Here is a 17555-nt window from a genome sequence, read left to right on the forward strand (position 1 = left end):
CTGTTCCTTCCAAATCTCCAAATGGACATGTGTTGGACCTTTTAATTATACCCTCTCCTTGTATTATGTTTTCTTATTACATTTTGCCTTTATGTGCTTTATTTTGTGTATTTTCCTCAAACTAATCTTACAGCTTACTAATTTCTCTTCAGTTATATGTCATTAAATCTATACATTTTAATTGTTATTAGATTTTTAAGTTCTAGAGCTTACTTTGTTTTAATTTAAACCCTCTTTGCACTTTTTATGGTTTCCAATAATCTGACAAATTTTTCAAACTTATCCTTTCTCTTCTTAAAAATAGTAAGCATAGTTCTATAGTCTCTCACTGATAATTCCCACATCTGATATTCTTATGGGATATGTTACTTCTTGTTTTCACTGGTTCTTTCCCAGATGAGTATGGACCTTCATGTATCCAGTTTTTTGTTTTGTTGGAGTTTTTTAGCTATGTGCTTGACATTGTATTTTTAAAATTACTGGTAGAAATATTTTGAAGTCTAAACTGATGTTACTTTTTATAGTTAATTTTTATTGGTTCTATCAAGCCTTGAGACACTATCAATTCATTATTCTTAATTCCAACTTCAGGACATGAGATTTCTTGTTCACTCAGATGCCCAGAACTAGGCTAAGTTCATGCAAGGGCTATTTTACTTCCGTTTCACCCTTACCTCTAGGATGGACATCTCTGCTGAGACTGAGACTAAAGTATAGCAGGTTATATCTTGGTGGGCTCAGGGCTCCAACTTCATGTCCCCTCACCTCACAGGACTGGGAAGGTGCTTCTCACTTTCTTAACCATATTTCAGATTTTCAACTGCCCCATGGTCAAAAGCAGTCCCAGTACCAACATCTTCTCTGGATTTTCATCTTCTCCTGAATCTTAATCCACTAATTTCTCATTATCTCATTAGCCCTTTAATGCTTTTGAGAAGTTTTTAAAATATCATTTAATTGTCTAGTGGTTGTTTTCAATGAAATGATTGGTATGAATTTTCCCACTCATATCACCAACAGAAAGAATCTCTTTTGCCACTTTCAAGCAATGTTACTCATCTTTCCACCCTTGCTATGCACTACAGTATCAGGTAATCATGCTGATCTGGAATACCATGAGGGTGTGGCCCCCCCTGAGAGCTAAAAGCAACCGTGGTCCAATATTGGATAAAAGTTTAGCAAAAAAGAAATTTTCAGCTTCTCCCAGGCAAATCATGTCCCTCCCCTAGGCCCCACTTCTTCTCTGTACCACTGGACCCTCAACACTCTCCTCTGCTCTCCCCTGCTCCTCCTGCCCCATGAAACCAATTCATCTATAAATGGCTCTTGAATCCATTCTCATTGTTTCATGTTTTCCATCTTAAAAAAACTGTGATTTAGGGGCACCTGGGTGGCTCAGTTGTTGAGTGTCTGCCTTTGGCTCAAGTTGTGATCCCGGGATCCTGGGATTGAGTCCTGCATTAGGCTCCTCGCATGGAGCCTGCTTCTCCCTCTGCCTGTGTCTCTCATGAATAAATAAATAAATAAATAAATAAAATCTTTTTTAAAAAATCTGTGATTTAAAGAAGTGATTCTTTTTCTATATGGATTCAAATGATGCTTAATTTCTTTTTCTAGAAATATAAGGTCCAATTGCATTGAACTAAGGAAGACTTTGAGAAACAATGTTAAATGAGTGATTCATCATGCTGACATTAACTGGGAAGATATCCAAAGCACACAGAAGAGTAAATACACTTAGAAAGATGATTTTTCATGTTTAAAATCATAATAATCATGTTTTCCATGTACTCTTTGTTAAGGCTTAAAGTGTCGAGCTAAAAGTAATTAAGCTTTACACTCAGTACAAAAATGTATTCAGAAAACTGTCATATCTCAACTTTGTCTTTATTTTTATGGTTGTATAATCTAGACTGGCCTGTCATAAAAGAGGTATCACTGCATATTGTATACATTATCTCCATTCCTTACCTCCTTACATGCTCAGCCTCCTTCTCAGAGGAGCATCTGTAAACTTCTCATAAAAGCCCAAAAGGATGCATACCTACAGGATTGAGCTTATTAAAGTAAAACCCAAAATGAAATCCCTACATTCCTCCCTTTTAGATATATTCAAAAGAATCAACAGCCTTCAATCCCAAAACTGCCACAGTATTCCCATTCCAATGAAAACAAACATGCTTTAACTGAGAAATCTTAAACTTCATGGCAAACAATAAATCAAGTAATTTCCCTCAATAGGAACACATATTTGTAATTAATGAGGCAAAGCAGTATATTTCAAGGGGCATCCTTCCCTCCCATAACTTCCTCCAGTCTTCTTCAGTGTCTACCGTCCCTCATCATACTACCTCCCCCAGTCAATAAACAACCTTGGTAAAATGAACTGTTTGCCATGGACCTGTGTATGTGTATAGATAGAGAGATAGAGAGAGATGGAGACAGATAGAAAGACATAGAGCTACAGAGATGAGATGAGGGAAAGGAAAGCAAGAAAGCAAATGCAGTGAAGTGTTAATTTGGGAAATCTGGCTCATCCGTGGAATTCTTCGTACTATTCTTATAACTTCTCTATAAATCAGAAATCATTTCAAAAGAGAAAGTAAAACAAAACCAAAGGCAACAACAAAAAATTCTGAGGCTTTGTTCTCAATTCATGAGCTTGACAAACACAATCTCTACTCCCAGCTCCTTATTAAGTAAGTGACCACACACAGTATCTTCAGGCAAGTTACAAAGCAGTCACCTGTGTCAACAGGGATTCCTTTATGTCATTATTGTCATTGTCTTTCCCAAAATCTTGTCTTGTTGCCATGATCAAACTTGGGTGTTTTCCAAGTCTCTCAGTGAGAGATATACAAATTGTCTCTTCAGGTAGGAAGCTTCTGTGCATGCTCCCAACCAAAAAGAAAAAGTTGAGAGTTAAGAGTTATTTTGAAAAAGAGAAACCAAATCTCCTGATGGCTCACTAATAGACAAGGTATGTATTAGCTTCTCATTAATATTCAGAGGATACATGTCAAGGGTTGAAAAAAGAATGAAATGTACATGAACACCCAAAATCTCACAAAGCATTCAGATATGTCCACACCATGGCTTGGATGCTGTCCTCTCTGGCCCAGTCTTGCTCAAGTTTAGGATCTTCTATCAGCTCCACATCCAGATTCTGCTGTCCTATGGTCACATCTGTTCCATGCTGGTCTGCTACCTTCAGATCATGGGAACTCTGGGCACCTCTCCTAAGTGCAGAGAGAATTTGATTTCCTTATCTGAAAATCTCACAATTTAGTCTTTAGTGCACAAAAATCTCTTAGCCTCAACTTCAAAGACTTCATAAACTTTCCTTTGCTCCAGTTCTTTCTACTTCAAAAATTCATCAACTGCAAGGCTTGACGGAGGTATATTTGTCTCTAAGTCAAACACAACCAGAAAAATGCAAGATGCTTGCTAAGCTCTAGGTGGCTGGAGGGGTTACAGACCCTACTGGGTTCAGAAAGGGAAAACCATATCCTCCATGCTGAGGGCTTTCTGCATGATTATTCCCTAATTCTCACATTTCTTCTGTGCTTGCTTCCTCTCTTTCCTATGGCTATGGTTAAAACCCATCCACTTGCTAAATATTTGTCTAGTTGGATCCTTGAGATTTCATATTTTATTTATTATGTATGGGCATTATGATCATTCAGCAAAATGTGTGAACTGTCTGCCATAGAACTGGCACTAGATTAAAAAAAAAAAAGAACTGGCACTAGAGTTGAAAATCCAAAGGTCAATCTTAGAAAAGATATAATTCCTGCTGAGCACAGCACATCTGGCCTTGGAAGTCAGCACTTCAGGTACTAGCATTGGAGGCATATCATGTATTAGTATATAGTAAGTATCAGCTCAAAAAATGTTAATTGACCCTCTATGCCCACCTAACACAATACAGCTTTTTGTATAAAGAACAAAAATTTAATGAACTTACAAAGAGAAGATCATTGTACCAATGATCCACAGGAGTAGGAGAGTTCAAATTGTCTTGGAGGAGATAAGACATAAATGTGTGAAAAACGAACAATTTATGGAAGCCTATGATCAGGAGAATTCACTTCTTTGAAAGAAGCAGGCTGTGAAGGCAAGGCAGCTCTACTGACAGAAAAGTTCCCAGCCAAATTTCCTCACGCTCTTCAATCACAGCACACAGGTTACTACCTATCGCACATTTTTCCCACAGACATAGCCCACCATAATACTGGACCTGCTCAAAATGGACCACGCACCATTAATAGGTCAGGAGGGATGTTGGAGCCTCTGGTGCACAGGAAGCTCTGTACTCTGGGAGCAGTCCAGGGAGGTCCCTTGCATGTTCACGACCATGTGTGTCCTGTGCTTTCTAGCCACTGGGTGGGGTGATTGAAGGAAGAGCAACTCATAGCAACTCCCAGATGGGTGTAGTCCCCAGATAAGGTGCCACACTTACTGCTGTGTTTTCTCCACTTTTCTCCACAGCAAAAGAAGCAACTGATGCCAGCCAGGGGCACTGCTATTTCCTCTAGTGTCCCCATGGTGCCATGCTACCTGGCCGCTGGCCCGATGGCCTTGCCCGGGCCTCTATGCCCACCACGGAACAGGTTACAAGCTCAGGGTACATCCTCAGTCCTAGACCCCCAGTCAGGTCACAGGGCACTGTAAGTAACATACCAAGTTGTGGTCAGTGCAGCCCATCCCTCCAGAGGAACTTATTATCACCAAATCGATCACTCCTCTCTGAAGATGAGTCTTTGCTGAGGACTTTTTCTGGTCTATCAGTGAGCTTGATTTGCTGGACTCCAGATCTGGCCAAACACTGATTCCTGGGTGAAGACAGCCGAGACTCCAAAGGGACTCCTGCCTTACAGGCATTAGCAACAGCTCATGACCAAGCCCTTGACTAGAAACCACAGAAAGCCCGACTGTGAGCATCAAGCATGTTGACACTGGGCACATGTTGGAAAGAACTAGGACAAAAATACCCCTCAAGGAGCTTGAATTCATGTTCCTGTTGGGAGAATCTCCTAGTCCAGATTATTCCTTGGGCAAAGGGGTTCCAGCCAAAATTTACACCAAGCTAATTAAATTTCCTACTGTGTTGAGACCTGGGCATGAGCTCCCCGAAACCACAAGCCCAGTCAGAAATCTGGGAATGAAAAGTGAATTGAGGGAACAAAGACTTGAAGCACTTCTGCCCTGTAAGGGAGGGCATCTCCTGGGCCCTGCCATGGCCCAGGTGGGCAAAATCACAGATCATATGCAGGTGTGGAGGTCTGGATCCACTGAACCCAGTTCAGGGTCTGCTCTAGGAAGTGCCAGTGAGGCAGCTCCTGAGTGTGCATTTATGAGGCTGCCTACACAGGCTCAAATTGTCTCTTTGGGGGCCGTCTTGGCCCCAGGATGGAGCAGAAGGCAGGGAGCCAATGCTCCCAGTCAGAAGGAGCCTGTTAAAGACCTTCAGGAGGGTGCCAGGCTCATTTGAGTGATTCTTTTTCCTTTAGGAAAGCAGACTCTCCTGGAATAACTAAGCCAGCGTGAGCTCCTGTTCCACCCTCCCGAATCTGGCCAGGCAACCCAAGCCCCATGCCCATAGCTCCCTCCTTGACCATTACCTCATCCCCAAACACCGCAGGCCAGGCCTCTTGATCAAGCATGGCAGGGTTGGAAAGGAAAGGCAAAGTTTCTGGAAAAGGGAAAAGACTTCACATGACAAGGGCACTCCCCTCCCTTGTGAGCCCCTCGGGGACATCCTGCCCTGAAGCATGAGGACCTCATAGCCCCTCCCCAGAGCAGCAGGACAGTCATACTGAGATGTCACAACAGTGAGCCCCAGCCTGGGTGCACTAGAGTGGCCCGGGGAACATTTTAATAATAAAGATGTTCAAACACCCTACTCCTTGCCTGACCTATTATATCCTAATCTCCGTTGGGGGTGTGGGCGAGAAGAAAAGCCATGCAACATTTTCAGAAGTCTCTCAGGTGACTTTTAGAAACTTTGACATCTTCCTGGTGAAAGGCCTCTGCTCTGGGGTGTATCAAGGCTGCAGAGTGTGAACAGACACACCACTCCTGCCCTCAGAGAACCCTCAAGTCCTCTCTTGACTCCTATCTGCACCACTTCACACATAATGAGGCTTCTGAGAAGATGAGAAATGTGGGCATGGGGCTTCACCCAGCTGTGGGCCCCCAAATGGCACCGGCCTAGTACAGTCTAGAGGCAACAGGGAAGGAAGTAGAGCCATGAGGCCAGAGTTGCTGCAGGTGATGAGGCTTCTTTCAGGTTGGTAGAGGGACCCAGGAAGCTACTGAGGTTCAGGACCCACTCCTAGGAGAAAGGTACCAGCTAGACAGGATGTCAGGAGCCATCTCCTGGCAGTCTACAGGTAGTACTAGATTTCATCCTTAATGACACACTCTCCAAATGACACCCCACACACCAGGGTGCTAGAGTCCCAAGATTCAAGATTCACCCAGTTCCGACCTGCCTCTCCCTGCTCACCTGCCCCCACCCACCACCACCAGGACCAACCACCGAAGCCACTGCTAACTGCCGGCAGGTTGTTTTCCATGTTGGCCACACTCCATCTCAGCCGCTGAGTCATGGGGTCCTCAGAGAAAACAAGGAATTGCTGGTGCCAACCTGTCCTGAAGCCCTCTTTCTGCTCTGTCTAGCCATTATTAACAGACTAATCCTAAATCTTCTGCTTCTTGCAGGACCATGGCTATTTCCCCCATGCCCTAAGAGATAAAGCCAATCAGAATCTGAAGCGGGGAAAATCTTATTCTGGCTACATAAACAGACAAGTCTTATCATTCAGAGTTTGTATCAAATCCACATAAACTCAAATCATAGCTTTGTTTTCAGGTCTTTACACATACTAACCCCTTGAAGACTTAGAGCCACACCTGCGGTAGGCTTAACTATTCTCTATCCATAGAGAAGGAGCCAAAGACTCCAGTTCCCAGGACCTATGAAATCCAAACTCATGACATTATTTAAAAAGTAGGTGAGACAGGGAGAGGGATGAACAGGTGTAGCACAGGGGATTCTAAAAAAAGAGAAATTATTCTGTAAGATACTGTGGTATACTTTTGTTCAAACCCATGGGATGTTAGGACACAGAGAGTGAACCCTAGTGTAAACTCTGGACTTTAGTTAGTAATAACGTATCAGTAAGGGCTCATCAGCTGTAACCAATGTACCACACTAATGCAAGATGTCCATGACACAAGGAAACTTGAGGAGGGATGATATATGGGGAACTCTGTCCTTTATGCTTAATCTTTCTGTAAACCTAAAAATGCTCTAAAAAATAAAGCCTCGCTTTTCAAGTTAAAAGAGATAACATGCTTTGAAGCATTTGCAAAGTGCCTGACATGTTGGGTATTATAGTTATCATCATATTTCCTGGAGCCCAAGACTTCAATGAGTTTGTCATGAAACCCAGGTGGATCAGAAAAGCTCCTCCCCCCTCCACAGGAATCTAAAAGCCAAAACAAGCAAACAAATAAACAGCAACAGCAAAACCAGAAACAAACTCATAAATACAGAGGACAAACTGGTGGTGGCCAGGGGCAAGGGGCTGGGCAAAATAGGTGAAGAGGATGAAGAGGTATAAAGCTCCAGTTATGAAAAAAAATAAGTTATGAAATAAATAAGTCACAGGGATGAAGTAAACAAGTCACGGGGATGAAAAGTGCAACATAATATAAAGTAATTATACTTTAATAACTGGTGATAGCAATACATTTATTGTGGTAAGCAGTGTGTAATGTGTGTAATTGTGCAATTACTATGTTTCACACCTGAAACTATATAACATTATGTGCCAAATATACTTCAATTAAAATAAAATATAAATAAGTAAATAGAATAAAAATAAATTAGATATTTATTTTTTCAAAAAAAGAAAACAGCCCCACTCAGACTTTGTAAGATATTATTTTCTTGGGTCTATCATCTTTAGGAATAGCCTTGCCATTAGATACTGCTGAAATTAGGTCTCTGCAGCAGACAAATTTATAAAATTGCTAAGTATTTACCAGACACCTGTTTTTCTTGCCTTCCAGCCATGCTGCTCAGTAAGAATGTGACACCCAAGCCCCAGGTATAGAAAAGATTTTCTCAGAGTCAGTGTATCTTTGTCCCCACTGACATGCCTTCTTCTGGCCTTGTATTCTTGTGTTTTTAAAAGATTTGGCCACAGTCACAGTTCTCTAGAGATACAGAACCAAGAGGATATATATGTTAAGAGACCTATTTTAAGGAATTGTTTCATTGATTGTGGGGGCTGATGAGCCTGAAATTTGCAGGGCAGACTGGGGCAACTAATTGGATGAGGCCCCCCCACATTATGGAGGATAATCTCCTTTACTTGATTGATGTCAATTTACCCTAGATGTGAATCATGTCTATAAAATACCTAACAGCAACATCTAGATTGATGTTTGACAGAACAACCAGGCACCATAGTCTGGCTAAGTTGACATGAAATTTAAGTATCACAACTACTTTCTTAAACCAACAAGATAGAAAAGGGTATGTTTGGAAAATATTTACATTTCAAGTGCTCTTGAAGAAATCTACATCAAAATGTTATCTGAGCTGCCAGGCTGATATCTGGACTCTTTTGTGTCCCTCTTGGCTACCTCTGGAGAAAAATACTTTGTCCCCTGATGTGGCCTGCCACACCAACCCCATGTGCATGGGGATTTGGGAGGAGAGGATGCAACGCCCAGTTTAAGAACCTGCTCATGATGCAGAAACACACTTGCCTGTACACATTACTTTGGACACTCCTTGTAGCCACCAGCCAGAACTCTATCTTGTTGTCACCTGGGTACCTAATACCAGAAATGCTTCCCTCCCAGACCCTGAGGAGCTGAAATGTCCTCACTGTAGGTGGGAAGAGAGATGAGGTCAATCCCAGCATCAGAGGGCCAGAAAACACTGACCAGGACATGGTTATTCCTAACAAGCACTTGGCCCTGGAACTCTCAACACTGGCCAAGCAGGACAGAGAATGTCACTCCCTTCTAGTACCCATTGTGAGCTGCAACAGAAGGGTTCTACAGAGGCCCAACAGGAAACCAAGCTAGAAGTGTGGAGAAATAAGCTTAGGTCATGTTATTATAATGTCCTTTGCACTGTGCTCACAAAGAATGATGAGTAATATGAAGTTGCTGGAATATGGCCCAAGGGGTAAGCAGGATTTAGGAGGCCATCACTATCCAAACATTTTGAAGACACTCAACCAAGAAGGAGCATCTTCATCTATAGGACCACCCCTAGGTGGACAACTGAATGAGCAAAGACAAATCCAGACAGAGGTTGTTCCCAGTGATCCAAACTGATGGTGGGAGTGGGGGTTCCACTCCTAACTGAGGCTACCCACTCAGCCTTAGACAGACTAACACACCTTCTCCCCATCATGATAGATAGGCTCCCTCCCAGATGAAAGCTCTGCTTGGTGGCCCTGGAGAACCCTCCATCAGAGTGGTGGCTCTTTGGACATGAACAGGTCTTACTGTGTTGGACATCACTTAGGATTCCTGTCTCACTGAGGATTGGAAACACCCTGCCATGAGCACTGAGCCTGCTCTGGGTGCAAATTCCCGCCACAACAACCAGAAGAGGCCAAAGATGAACATCCGAAGAATCCAGATGAGGTGAGAGGCAATATTTCCCATCCTTCAAAAGGTGGAAAATGAGAGCTCTTGGGTCAGGTTAACCAGACAGATTAACCTTTCTGAGCACATTTCCCCACCTGCCTGCTTACCTCAGAGTGATGTCTGGAGGGCCAGGCAAGTACTGCATAGGAAGTGATTTGGGAAGATTATCGTGTGTGGGAGAGAACTTTGAAACTCTAATGCAGGTAAATTCAGGCTATCAATATATTGTCATCTTAACTAGACAGGGTAGGTTTAGGGTAACTGGATAATTTGTTTCCCAAAAAAGAAAAACTCACTTGAGATCATTATCTTAGAGCACAAAAACTATCTGCGCTCACAGTTCGCACATATTTTAGACGTTCTTGGTGCTGTTAACTATGGCTCTGCCAAAGCTGATCTGCTCTTCCCCAGCTTGCCCTCTGAAAGCTATTTTATAACTTCCTCTCCTCTGGGGGCACCAGGGTGGCTCAGTTGATTAACCGTCCAGTTCTTGATTTCAGCTCAGGTCATGAGGCTGAGCCCTGTATGGGGCTCTGCACTAGCATGGAGTCTGCTTGAGATTCTCCCTCTCAATCTATCCCTCCCCATGCTTATGTGCACTCTAAATACATACATACATACATGCATACTTTTTAAAAAGTTCCTCTCCTCTGCTAAACCACTCCCCCTCCTCTTCAGCCACTTTTCCTGAAGATGTGTTTAAGTCTCCTGCCCCTGTTTTCTCCACCCTGGCATTCTTTGTACTTAAAAGTTCATATGTCTTTCCTATACTTTTACAAGGGGTTCAGTAGGAAAAGGGTACATTCATGTAGCTCATCTGCCTATTTAAGTAAATATCACATTGTATTTAAGTGTATTTAATATCACATTGTAAATATCACATTGATGTGCTATACCTCGTTTCTGATTCCATGGTATAAGTTTGATTATTGTGTAAATTTTCACGGACTTTCTGCTGGTGGAAGTGAGAATGATTTCAGGAAATATTGCATAAGCAAGACAGGAGTCATCTGCACTCCCAGGCAAGAGAAGATGGCTCCAGAAAATGCCAGTCTCTGATGATATAGTCAAGAAGGCCTTACCTCTAGGGCCAGGAGGCGGTGCTGCAGGAGTCAGAGCCCATTAACCCTGCCACTCAGCAAGACATCCCCTTCCACTCATTCATGCCTGATTCCTCACTCCATCATCACTGATTCAGACAAGCTTTTTCCCCTGGAACTCCTTTTCCTCATTTACCGGTTGCTTCATTTACTCAATTAACATTTATCAAGCACATCCTATGTGCTATGAATTGCGCTATAGATCATGGATACAAAAATGAATAAGATAGGGGGTGCCTGGCTGGCTAAGTCTGTTAAGTGTCTGCCCTTCAGCTCAGGTCATGATCTCAGGATCCTGAGAGTGAGCCCTACATCAGGCTCCCGGCTCAGTGGGGAGTCTGCTTCTCCCTCTCCCTCTGCTGCTCCCCCTGCCTGTGCTCTCTGGCTGGCTCGTGCGCTCTCTCTCTCTCTCCCTCTCTCTGTTAAATAAATAAATAAATAAATAAAATTCTTTTTTAAAAAAAGAGTAAGATAGGATATTTGCTACCGTAGAATAAATATTGCAGCCAGAGAGGCAAATCTATCAACCCATAATGTGGTCCTTGTAGGACCACAGTGATTAGAAATTTCTACCTGGCTGAGGAAGTCTTCAAAGAGAAATGTAGTTGAAGACATTGAACCAGGGAGAAGTAAAGTAATAACAAGGCGGAGTGGGTAGAAAAAGCCAAGGACCCCTGAGAGAAGCTATCCATATTAAGTCATCACCTTAGTGTGAATTACAATGAGTAGTTTAATAGGTAATCTCCAGTAAACAACAGAGTGTCCAGGTTTAGGAAGCAGAGTATCTACATATCAATAAACATGATGCAAAATAGTGGAACTCCACATTCTTGTATTCAACTTTGGCTAATAATATAGACTAAAGCAAAGGCCACAAATTTCAACAGACCTTGAGAGAGTGAGAAAGCTGTTGTCACAAGTACGTTGAGAATACAAAGACCGACCTTGCTACTTCATCTTACTATAAAGTTATCACAGAAGGTGAAGAACATCTGTAAATCAAACACCTCAAAGACACTCCTGGATACAAATGCTAACCCGTCTGACAAATTCTTTCTCTGCATAGTGTCAAACTGAGTCTAGGCTGATTTGTTTGCAGGAAATTCTGTGACGTTGTTTGTAAATTCTAAAAGCCTGATTAGCATTTCTTCTGGAGCATAACCCCTAATCTCTAGGCAGTGCTTGCTTTGCATAGTTGTTATAGAGAATTGCTTTCCCTTGCTATTTTATTTGTTTAACAAATTGTATTTGTTATAAGATATTTATTGTAGAACATAACAATAGTTTACTCATCTAAATTATAATGTACACATCAGTGCTGTGGTAATTAGATCACTGTCATGACCTCACTGATTTTATTTTGGAAAGCTCATCTGTATATAACTGGCTGGACTTACTTATGCATCAGGAATTATCTAGGAGTGTATCTTGGCTTTCATCATACAGGCTGGTTTGAGAAATAAACTGGGCTCCAATCAGAGTCATTCCTCTGAAAACAATGCAAAGTGAGTTTTGCATCACACAAATACACAAAAAGTTCAGATGAGGAAGGCTACAGGCTAATTTTGCATGCAACTCTGAATGACATTGGCTTCTTCCTAGCTGAGACCTTCTTTTCATACATTATGCAGCTCTGCCTGAGTCTCCTAATAGGGGCTTGCTCAGGCCTTCGCTGCCTGAGGATTAACCTTAGAGCAGGAAGGTGTTGTTTCTAGAGGTCTGCCCTGTGCCATCTCAAACTGCTCGACTAGAACAGAGAAAGTAGAAGTTCTTTGCATCGCAAAGCAACATACCCATTGTAGAACATAACAATAGTATGTTGCTGCTGTATTTCTAATGCCTGTAGTGGCGCCTGGTACATGGAAGGTGTGCAATAAATCTTTGTTAAATGGAATGAACCTGAACAAATAAACTAATTCCAACCTTCATTTTCTGTGGTATGTATCAAACTGTAGAAAATGTCTTGTTTTTTTTTTTTTTTAAGATTTTATTTACTTATTCATGAGAGATAGAGAGAGAGAGGGAAAGACACAGGAAGGGGAGAAGCAGGCTCCATGCAGGGAGCCCAATGTGGGACTCTATCCTGGATCTCCAGGATCAGGCCCTGGGCCAAAGGCAAACGTTCAACCACTGAGCCACCCAGGCATCCCTTGGTTTCTTTTTATTCCATGACACACACAACCTCAGTCTACCATGTTGAAGAAAGCATTGTATAATGGAATTACCATCTCACTGGGGGAAGTGGAGACTTATATAATCAAAAAAGTACCATAGTTATAACTGGTCATCTCCCTCATTTTACTGAACCCCAGAGATAAGACATGCAATTGCCTGTGGCTTTCTTTTTCCCCACTGATAGAACTCCTACTGTGAACCAGACATGAGGCCAAATGCTGGGACTGGCACAGGGGACAAAGTCCCACTCTCACAGAGCTTGATGTCCATGAACACAGAGGTTTTCAAGCACTGGTCCCCAAACCAGGCCAGGTATCCTGAAGCCTTATTAAAAGTGGAGAGTATCTATGAATGCCCAAGCTAGCGGGTGATGGTGGTCAAGATTACAGAAACTAATACTATGTCAATGTCTCCCTCTACAAGGCACTTATTAATTACAGAGGGTAAAATCACTTTACAGTTGAGAAACCTGGCAGGGACCACCTTAACCAATAACCAGTGTTGCCATTTGCCAAAATGGAATTAATCGATTGCAGGGGCCTCCAGATTTGATGCATAAAGAAAGACACATCATCACTGGGTATGACGGATGGCCCAGAGAGCATAACCCGAATCCAGTCATGAGGAATCAGCAGACACACCCAAACCAAGGGACATGTTGCAAAATCACTGACCTGTACTCTTTAAAAATACTAATGTTGTGAAAAGTAAACAAAGCCTCAGGAACTATTCCAGAGTAAGAGAGGCAAATGAGATATGGCAATGGAATGCAAGGTCTTGGATTTACTTTTTCTATAAAGAATATTGTTGGACTATTGGCAAAATCTGAATAAAGTTTTTAAATTAAACAATAACATTGCATTGATGTTAATTTTCTGGTTTTGATTATTATATTGTGTATTATGAGATAAGCCTTAGTGTTTAGGAAACAAATATTTAAGGGTAAGAGGCATCATGTCTCATGCCTGTAACTTTCTCTTAAGTGGTTCAGAAAAAAACTTAAACACACATAAGTGTGTGTGTGTGTGTGTGTGTGTGTGTGTGTGTGTTGAGAGAATGCAAACACTTAGTTCATCTAGGTGAGGTTATTCGGGAATTCTTTATATGATTCTTGCATCTTTTCTGTAACTTTTAAATATTGTCATTTTTAAAATTTAAATAGAGATGCCAGGGCTCTCCCCTGAGAAATTTTGATTCAGTAGACTTGGATGAGTCTAGGTATTCTCCTTTTTAATAAGTACCCAGGTAATTCTGATGCAGCTTGCCTTCAGAAAGGGATCCAGGATCAGTGTGCACTGGGATTTGCCTACAATCACACAGCTATTCAGAGGCCAAGCCAAGACCAGACTATCTCTTCCCTTCCTGTCCAGGGTTCCTTCCACCATATTATATACTTTCTTAAAGTAAAATTAGGCACATGTTTAAGATCATTTCAGCTTATAGGCATCAACACACATGCTCTTTCAAGGCTATGTCCTTGAAAATGGCTCCAGCTGTGGAAACAGTGGGCAGTGAGTACATTCCAGAGGTAGAAGATGGCATAAGGAGCTTCTAACTGCCTGGGTCCAACTCACAGGTCCTCACAATTATCTCCTCCAACAGGAGGTCAGAGCTCATCCCTGCAGACAGCTAGGCCTAGCCACTGCAATGAAAAATAGACACTAAATCAGAGGTCATGGTTCCCTCATACATGAGGGTTCCCTCACCATGAAGTCACTGTAGCCTCAAACAACAGTTATTTTCCCAGTAATCTGTGCGTTAAAGTGGCTGTCTACATGTGTGTCCATGTGTGTGTGCACCAGAAATCCTTAGATTCAAAAACAACACTCTGTACTAGGCCTGTGTAAAGAAAGGACGGCCTACCAAGCACCTTCTCTTGGGCCTCAAATTCTCAGGTTCACATTTCACAAGAGAGAAAAGAAAGAAGAAGGAAGAAAGGAAGGAAGGAAGGAAGGAAGGAAGGAAGGAAGGAAGGAAGGAAGGAAGGAAGGAAGGAAGGAAGGAAAAAGAAAAGAAAGAAAGAATTGGAATCTTGTCAACCCCAGGAGGACTCTGGCTCCATCTACATAGAATATGATGCAAAAATCATTAGAACCATCAATTCTTAGAATGGAAGGCTCTTTCTGAAAGAACCTGGCCCCAAACCTCACCAATTTTTATAAACAGATAGAGCTGTTCTGGGAATTGATAAATTTCTCAGTCACGGGGTTAAGTAGAAGACGAATGTTCTAATGTCAACCCTGCCCAGTATGATCTCAAATGCAACTTTCCAGAAAGAAATATAAACTAGCCATTGACAAACTAATAGGATATTTTCTTCATCCTAAAAAAAAAAAAGAAAAAAGAATATGATTGTTTTTGAATTTGGGTATCCTAACCAGTCCAGGGTGGGTGATTCAAATTCTGTGAAGTCGATTTATGATCAGTGATGACAAGAGAAGAGGACAATGGTTATTTGAAGAAGTAGAAAAACACAAGTGATTTCCCTTGGGAGGAAGGGAACAAGATGACATGATGCAGAGTTGTTATTTCCCCATGATGCCTGCTCATGCACCTTTTAAAGACCAGAGCCGGAAGAAAAGCAGCTTCCTATCGCCTAGTCTACAGGAATGGATAGGCGATATGAGGCACCTGCCATTGGCCTGGGAGGTCAAGAAATGCAGGCTGCTGGTCCAGAAGAGAGGCAGTGCAACCACCAGTATGGTTTCTCTGCCTCATTCCACGTTTCCTCTTATCCAAATAACCTCCAATGCAGAAAAAGAGCAAAGGAACAAGCACATAAACTTGTTTAAATGATTGAGTTATAGGCATACCTGGGTGGCTCAGTCTTTTGGGCTTCTGATTCTCAATTTTGACTCAGGTCATGGTCTCCGGTTCGTGGGATCAAGCTCCTGTGTCAGGCTCTGTGCTCAGCACAGAGTCTACCTGAGATTCTTTCTCCCTCTCTATCCCTCCCTCTCTTCTCCTCCCTTCTCTTTTACACACACTCTCTCTTTCTCAAATAAATAAAACAATAAAATCTTTAAAAAATAAAAACATTGTTTTAAATGACTGAGTTATAACTTTAGTTGAGGAAAACATCAGCTTGTAGTGTGAGCATTACAGAAAGTACAAGGACTAACGTGTTGGCAGGAACCCATGGACAAACACAGCAATTGCCACAGAAGGATGAGTGAAAATACCCCATCACACTGCACCCAGTGAGGACTGGGGACCCTGCACTGACACCTCACCTGACCCTCAGGGCCCTGTAGACATGAGTGTGAAGATGGCCACTCTAAGACACACACCCTAAAGCCCTGTATGAAATCATTGCTATTATTCTTGTTTTCAAAAGGAAAATTCTCTCTCTCGGGTAGGGATCTTTGCCAAATTGCTTAGTTACCAACTGTGTGTTTGCGGTTGTATTTACAAACTCAGTCCTTCCCTTCCCTTCCCTGTTTTAATCACCAGAAACCCTGTTGGTTTACTGCCCAGGCCTGGCTTTGAGATCAGGCTGCCAGAGGCACTCCTGAACAAGAACTGCACCAGGTCTGATCCTCTCTCTCACAGGCCATCGTCTCCTTCTGCAGGCGTGTTAACTTCTCTCCAACTGTGCTCCATCTCCTCACTCCCTCATCTTGCCAACAGACTCATGCTGAGCACCTACTACTATGTACCAGTCGCTCTGCTAGGTACTTGGGGATACCTAGAATAAGATGGAGCAAATTCCTGCTCCTGCTTGACTTATCTTAATTTACCTACTCCTTACAATTATCCCAGAAAGGAGATATTAATGTTTCTATTTCAGAGAAGAGCAAATGAAGGCAGAGAGCACTTTAGTAACATGACCAATGTCACACTGCTACCAAGCATTGGGAGGCTAGATTTGATTCAGGAATGCTGATTGCAGAGCTCACACCCCCCACCCACAGTGCTGTAATGAGACCCTCACAGTCCAGTAGTAGAACACGCCCGTGGATCACAGGGGCAGGGCAGTGTGCCAGGTGTCTCATCCTAGAGATGGACTCAGGGAATTACGGGGCACAAGATCCGACTTCACCTGCAATCCTCTGTATGGGAGAAACCGTGTTTCCAGTTTGTGTCACTGGCCTTTGAGCCCTAGAATCCTCATGAGGCATCTTAGATACGCCCCAGGGCTCCAGACCAGCTTATGGGATAAGGTGGTGAGTGAATGAAAAAATGACCTCCACTCTAAATGCTGTATAGACCTCAGCATTCATTTGGCCACTGCTTTTGTGGGTTGCTGCAGCAGGGCCACACACCATCTAGAAGAAATGCCTTAAAGGACACAGCTCCAGACATTCCATTGCCCCCGAGGAGATTTCTGGCCCCCTATTAGATGGCTCATAGGGTCCTAGGAGTCAGAGTCAGGAGCAGCATGAGAGTCTGGTAGGGATGCTCAGGGTGGCAAGGCTCTAAAAAAAAAAAGGATGGAGATCAAATAAAATAAAAATAAAGCAAATTTTTGATTAGCTAAAGGTCAACCCCATCTGTAGTCATCTGAGATTCTTCTAATTTTGTTAGCTTGTCTTGTTTTAATCTCATTTAATCATTTATTTTCAGACTGCCTGCCTGGGGCTATACAACTCTAAC

At 42.5% G+C, this 17555-nt stretch overlaps 1 long non-coding RNA gene across 1 annotated transcript; it reads right to left on the reverse strand.

The window, feature by feature from the left end:
* Positions 1-2961: 2961 nt before the first annotated feature.
* On the reverse strand, positions 2962-9015 carry LOC140635414 (uncharacterized). The gene is made up of 2 exons (XR_012032743.1): positions 8788-9015; positions 2962-3239 (listed from the first exon to the last, which is right to left on the reverse strand). It is a non-coding gene; the product is annotated as an uncharacterized lncRNA (long non-coding RNA).
* Positions 9016-17555: the final 8540 nt, after the last annotated feature.

The sequence above is a fragment of the Canis lupus genome, chromosome 1, assembly GCF_048164855.1.
Source record: "Canis lupus baileyi chromosome 1, mCanLup2.hap1, whole genome shotgun sequence".
NCBI classification, from domain to species: Eukaryota; Metazoa; Chordata; class Mammalia; order Carnivora; family Canidae; genus Canis; species Canis lupus.